Genomic DNA, 6,693 nt, shown 5'->3' with positions numbered 1-6,693 from the left:
GGTGGGTATTGATGCTGTCTCCCGGCATGGCAGGCTTTGAAACTACCCAATTGTTTTAAACAAGAAATTTGTTCTCTTATTTAGCAGTAATCATCAACATGTTTAGATTAAAATTACTCATGGAATTATACATAATTCCAGGCGTTAGAGTGTAATTCAATGGTAGAATGTTCAACCTAGCATAAATGAGGTCCTAGTTTTGATCCTTAACACTGGTGGAGAAAACATAACAAATAACTAGGACCCCAATAACATTAATTTCAATTCACTAAGTCTGGACTGGATCCAAGGGTTAAATGCTTAAACATTGTGAGAGGTTCTAATGGACAGTCATCTTGTGAGATCTCTGCCTCCTAAGCAGTGGTCCATGGACCAGAAACCTCAGCATCTGCCTCAGTCATCCAATGAGCTATCCAGAGTCCAGAGATGAGAACTCAATGTCTTATCTACAGCAGAGGAACAAAAGAAGTGTGGTTGTATCTAAATCTGGTGCCTTCAGGGTCAGAAGAAGGCATGGGAAGTCCTAGAACTGGAGTTACAGATGGATGGGAGCTACAATGTGAATGCTGGTAATAAGCCAGGGTCTTTTGGAAGAGCCATCTTTCCAGCCCTTAGATTTTTAAAAATTACATTTATTTATGCATGTGTATAGACACTCATGTGACACTCAGGTAGAGAGCAAAGGAAAAATTTTGGAACATGTTTTCTTCTTCCATCATATGGTTATTGGTGATTGGACTCCGGTCATCAGGTTTGGCAGCAAGTACAGTTAGTTCCTGAGCCACATTGTTAGTCCATTGCTTTACTATTTTTAAGAGGTGTTCCCATCTCAGTCTCAAACGTTAATTGGAGAACTGGCTTGTAATATTGTGCAATATTTTAAATTATCAACCACAACAATACCATATTTTAAAATCTATTTTTATTTTCATCAGTGAATTTAAGAACTATAACATGGCAGAGATGAACAACTAATAATTTGTTGTTAATGGCCTCTGACATCATGGCAGATGATCATGGGGCAGTTACGTTTTTCTTTGTTCACTCTGGGCTTGTTCGGTTTTCCCTCTGAAAGCAGAATACATCATTTATTTGATGGTTCCCAAGGTTTGTTCCCATCTCTATCTCAAGTATTTTGAAGCTCAAAGCAGCCCTGGCCTCTTATGCTTGTGAAATCACAAGTATATAAACACCACAGAGTAAATCAAATATAAATTGGTCAAATCTGAAGCTTACAAGGTCACAGAGATGGAAAACAAACAATTTGTAGACAATAGTTTGAGACATCAGAACAGGAGATCTTGGGATAATTACCTGTCCCCTTGTCCTAGGTGAGTCTGGTAGAAGTCCTCCCTGAAAGACAGAGAGTTAATGATGGGAGGGTCTTTGCTTTTAGTTTGTGAGTGAGGTATTTCTCACCGTCTTCTGGATATTTCTGTCTGTATGAAACCTTGTTAAATACAAGCTGTATTCATGGAAATTACTTCTCATGTGCCCCACAGTGAGTCAAGGAAACATTTGGATCCAGTTTTCCTGTCCTGGTGATTTTCACAGCGAGCTCAGATAAGCGATGCCACTTGATCGCCCACAGATTTTAGACACACTGAGGGCTGGTTTCTCACACTCTTCTTTCCCTGCATAGAAAGCTAAATTCTACACTTGTCCAGAACTGTCCTCCTCTATGACCCAGCACAGGGAAGGCTGATCCATGATACAGTTTTTGTCCTAAACCTCGAAATAGCCATCCCACCCTTTGGCTTCAGCATCATTTCCTGCAGACTCCTCTCCCCAACAGCAGTAACTGCAGGTAGGGTAACCAGTCACTGCCTTGCCCTGGTCAGGGGCTCACACCTGTACTCCCCATGGCTTCAGATGCAGCTCAGCCAATACTTGATGAGTAAACTTTTGTGCTTTATTGTGAGGATGACACAGGGATAGGCCATCTGAGATATGTGCCAGAAACATCTGTGTACCCTACATCCAAGGAAATTGGTCAAGCTATCAAGGAAATCTCCTGGTTTTCCCAATTTACAGCGTTGATAAAAATGAAGAACAAAGAACTTATTTCTTTTTTTCTCTTTCTTTCTTTTTTTTTTTTTTTTGGATTTTCGAGACAGGATTTCTCTGTAGCTTTGGTGCCCGTTCCTGAACTAGCTCTTGTAGACCAGGCTCTGGCCTCGAACTCCCAGAATCCGCCTGCCTCTGCCTCCCAAGTGCTGGGATTAAATGGGTGTGCCACCACCACCCGGCCAAGCATTTATTTCAAAATTATATCCCTTCTTTTACTTTTATTTTTGGGTAGACGGAGTTGAGGCAGGCCTTACTCTGTAACCTGTCCTGGAACTCACTACAGAGTGTAAGCCAACCTTGATCTCTGAGCATTCTTCCTGCCTAATTATCCCAAGTGCTGGCATTACAGGTCTGACCCATAATACTCAGCTGTTTAAGAACAAACATGAGACGACCTGGAAGAAGAACTGCTGGAACATTCTGTAACTGTAAAGCAGGCATCCACATGGGTGCATTATTTTCAGCTATGCAATCTTATATTGTTTTCATCATTGGCACTCAATTATATTTAAATTTAATTTCAATTATATTTAAATTTAAGTTTAATTATGTCCTTGCGACCATATTTTCTGCAACTAGTTAATGGTAAAGGTTACAGGGTTTTCTCCTACCATCCAAACAATGGTAGTTAATACATTAAAGAGGATTAAGCTATAACACAAGACAGCTGAGGTAACACCCATGTCTGGCAAGTTGGCAACAACCCATGCCATGGAACCTGTCTAAGAAAAATCATTATGGTATTGTTTACGCAGTCATTCTGCTAACATCTGGACAGGTGAATTATACCTTGATTGAAGTTACCAGTCATATCAAAAGAGCTTCTAACCTGTTGTCTCACCCCAGAATAATTGAAGCTGTCTGTCACATAGAAGCTTTTAATTCACCATCTTACCCAGGAGCCATGGAAGCTATCTACCACCAGAATACCTTTATTAAACATCCCAGGTTCCATCCTTGACAATATATGCTTTGCCTCCAGCTCCTGGATCTTTCACGGTTTCCTCTGATTTCAAACTCCCTGAGAGTTAGCCACTCTCCGTTCTCAGTCAGTATACTCTTCTCATAGATGCCTGTAAGACCAAGACCAACTGAGCAGCCAGCTATGAAAACACATGCACTTGGCCCATTATATCCTGGATCTGGGGCTGAGGTTTAGTCTTAGGAGGATGTACATTTCCTTCTCAGTCATCAGGGGCCACACACCCATCCTGATAGGCAAGGACAGAGAATGACTACCACTGATGTTATCTTTTATGCTTTTCCTAAAAAGAATCCATCTATTTTATGTGTATTTGTGTTTTGTCTGTAAGGGTGTCTGGGTACACCATTTGTTCTTATTGCCCACAGAAGCCAGAAAATCGCATTGAATCTTCTGGAACTGTAGTAATAGATAGATGGTTGTGAGCCAAGTGTGGTTGCTGGGTATTGAACCTGGGTCCTCTGGAAGAACAGTCAGTGTGCTTAACTACAAAGTGCTCTCTCCACCCTTTGAGATTACCTTTAAAAGCATTCTACTGTAATGTTAAAAGATTGTCAAAAGGAATCACTTCAAAACATGACCAGGATTCTTACTCTTTCTTTTACTGTGACCCAGTGTAGGTCCAACTTGTATTTCAGAAAGGTGAGTGAGAGCAGAAAATTCCATGCTGGACTCTTGTGAATCCAGCCATGAGGAAGCTGTCACCACAGCTACTTCTATAACATTATATTCTAGGACACGACAGATGGTTATTCCTCATATTTTAGACTCATGACTAGTTGATGTTAAAAGTGATTTAGGAAATGTTGTCTACATGGAACATCTAAATTGCATTTAGGCAGTAGAATCACGGGGAAAACACTTATTTGTTGCTAACAAAGAACTACTTGGTGCTAGGGAAACGGTTCAGTGGTGAAGGGCACTACTGTTCTTGTAGAAGACCCAGGTTCAGTTCTCAGAACCCACATGGGGATCACATCCATGACTCCAGATCTGATGTCATATTCTGGTCTCCATGGCCACCAGGCACTCTCAGTGCACAGACACATGCAGCCCAACACTCATAGCCAGAAAATAAAAGTAAATCTTAAAGAACTGTGCTGTGGAAAGGAAGATCAACCATGATAGAGGACCAGTGGCACTGTACCCTAACAATCACAGTTTCCACAACATTTCATTTCCATTATCTTTTTTATCATAACAATATGGTGAGAGAAGTTTTATTCTCATTTCAAAGTAGAGGAGGTTTAGTATTAGGGAGCCTGATGTAGACGACAGAGAAACTTGACTTGAGGTTGAGCTATGGTTTGAAAGTCCCCCCCCCCCCCAGGGGTCATATATTGAAATCCTGCTCCATGACAAGGTGTTATGTGAGGTTGCACTAGATCATGGAGGGTGCTGCCTTTTGGAGGGATTAAGACAATTCTCATGGGACCTCAGCCACTGTCTGGCTTCCTGTCTTATGGTGGGATCTCTTCCTCCTACATGTCATACCCCTGCCATAATGCCACTTGCCCTCAGTCTCTCTCCAAAGGCCAACATATGAGGCTGCCTGATCTTGGCCTTTTAGCCTCTAAATCTGTAAGTTAAATAGAGCAGTCTGACTGAATATTTCAGTAGAGCAAAGAACCCTGTACTAATAAACCAAGAGAGCTGAGGTTAGAGTGTATTCAAATTCCAATCCAAATCCTCTGTGTTTTCTTACTCAGCTTAAAGTTAGACAGAGGTTACAGCTAACTGACCCACTAAGGTTGATGCTGACTTTCTCAGACACATATACTTCCCATCCTGGTGTGTTAGGGCTTACTCTGGTCTGAGATGCTAAACAGGTTTCTTATTGGCCTTTTTCACAGGGGGAAGGGGAGGTAGCCTGATAGGCCAGGGACGTATGACATTTAAACTTGCAAAATTGCACCTTAGGGTACAGCTCAATGAGAGAGCGTCTGCCTCACATGTACAAGGCCCTGAGTTTAATCTCAGTACTACAAGAAGGAGAAAAAAAGAAAAAATATGAAAAATGTCCCCATTCCTTCTCCTCTCTGGGGTTTGCTGCAGAAAAGAATGACCACAGCAGCCTGCGACTCTCCTGAGAAATGCTGCCTGGCACAGTGGAATTTTGGGTGCAGTTTGTGAATGAGGCTTTGTAGAGCGCTTCTGTCACTCACAGAATCAGAGAATGATTCTCCATGCCCCAACCATTTACAAAGAGTTCACTTCACACTTGAGACCTGCTATACTTGTAGGTATCTGCATTTGGGGTGCGCTATGCAGGTAGGTTTCTGCATAACTCATAACCCTGGCCCTGGGTTCGGGCAGCTCCTTGGAAGAAAGCCTTTCACACTTTCATTGCTGGGGTGGTTGTTTGCACCCCGTGTTTCCCCAAAAGGAGAGCAATGTCAAGAGTTTCTGGCTTCTCTGGACTTGGCCTCTCACGCCCTCTTCTCATTTGTAACTTGACCTCAAACCCTCACTCACTTCAGTAACGGGTGTGACATTGCCAATATCCCGAGTTCCACAAACTGACTTTGGGATGATACACCCCCAACACAGATGCCCACCCCCTACAAAGTGCTATTGTCTAGATGAAGAGCACAGATCTGAAACTCACCTTGCGCAAATTTCTCCACATACAGAGTCCCCCGAGCATTACCACAGGTCACCGGAAGCTCAGGACGTCTAAAATCCTCACTGTTCAATATGGGATGTGTTGGACCTGCGCAGACACATTTCACTTTATTCTAGAACTGTGCATGGCTTTTTCTCCACCCACTTTGGTATCTTGTTTCTGCATCTAAAATGCACTGGGTTTTCCCATGAATTAGTTATACACAAAGATATTTCTGTAATGACTGATTAGATTCTTATAGCTAACAACCTGCTCTGTTCCCAACCTCTGAACTGCATAGTGGCTGGAGCCTCGTTGCCAGAATCCCAGCTCTCAGACTTGTTGGTCCCAGCAGCTTCTGTGTTGTGGGAACTCCTTCAGCCAATAGACTTTAAGATACTGGCCCACTCTGGGCGTGGTCCATGCACTTTAACTGCATGAAAGCATATGTGACCCTTTCTTCTGCTGGATTCGGTTCCAGTTCCCAGTGCTCACAGAGGACTGTGGATCACTACCCTTACTGTGAGTTTATCACCAAATAAATAAACCTTTGTTAATACTCCTTTCTGGGCTATTGTGGAACTCTTTGGTACTACTACAGTTTGGCGACAATGTGGCCTGAATCCACGACATTTTCTGTCCCTGCTCAGACCCGCTAGGGCCTCCTCCCACCCCATGGAGCTGAACTAATCCTCTGCAGCTGAATTATCGAGCTGGCTCAGTTGAGCAAGGATTGGGTTGGCTGATCCACAGTAGGGACTTGGTAATTCCTAGCCCTCCTACCCCTGTGTGGCTAGCTCAGTCCTGCCAGCTAAGTGGCTGAGTAACTGATGCCTGCAGATTCCTGCTGCAACACCTCCGTGGCTTCTCTTACCCCTGTGGTTTATTGTTGCTACCCAAGCTAAAATCTGCTTCTGAGGTCCATCTGCTGTCTGGCCTGCTCTGATCAGGCTGAGCTCTATCCCTGCACCTAGAACACAGGCTTGCTTTCCCAGAAGGGATCCATGAAAAGCACAGGCCCTAAATCCACCCGTAA

At 43.2% G+C, this 6,693-nt stretch overlaps 1 long non-coding RNA gene across 1 annotated transcript; it reads right to left on the bottom strand.

Moving 5' to 3' along the window:
- Window positions 1-942: 942 nt before the first annotated feature.
- Window positions 943-5,721, bottom strand: LOC121446744. Its single transcript, XR_005974121.1, has 4 exons — window positions 5,661-5,721; window positions 3,001-3,143; window positions 1,315-1,353; window positions 943-1,068 (listed from the first exon to the last, which is right to left on the bottom strand). It is a non-coding gene; the product is annotated as an uncharacterized LOC121446744 (long non-coding RNA).
- Between the last annotated feature and the right edge of the window lie 972 nt (window positions 5,722-6,693).

Source organism: Microtus oregoni, unplaced genomic scaffold (genome assembly GCF_018167655.1).
Source record: "Microtus oregoni isolate MIOR12 unplaced genomic scaffold, Mior012 000004F_ref0000308, whole genome shotgun sequence".
NCBI lineage: Eukaryota > Metazoa > Chordata > Mammalia > Rodentia > Cricetidae > Microtus > Microtus oregoni.
The sequence above is the reverse complement of the archived record's forward strand: the minus strand, read 5'-3'. Positions and strand labels throughout refer to the sequence as shown.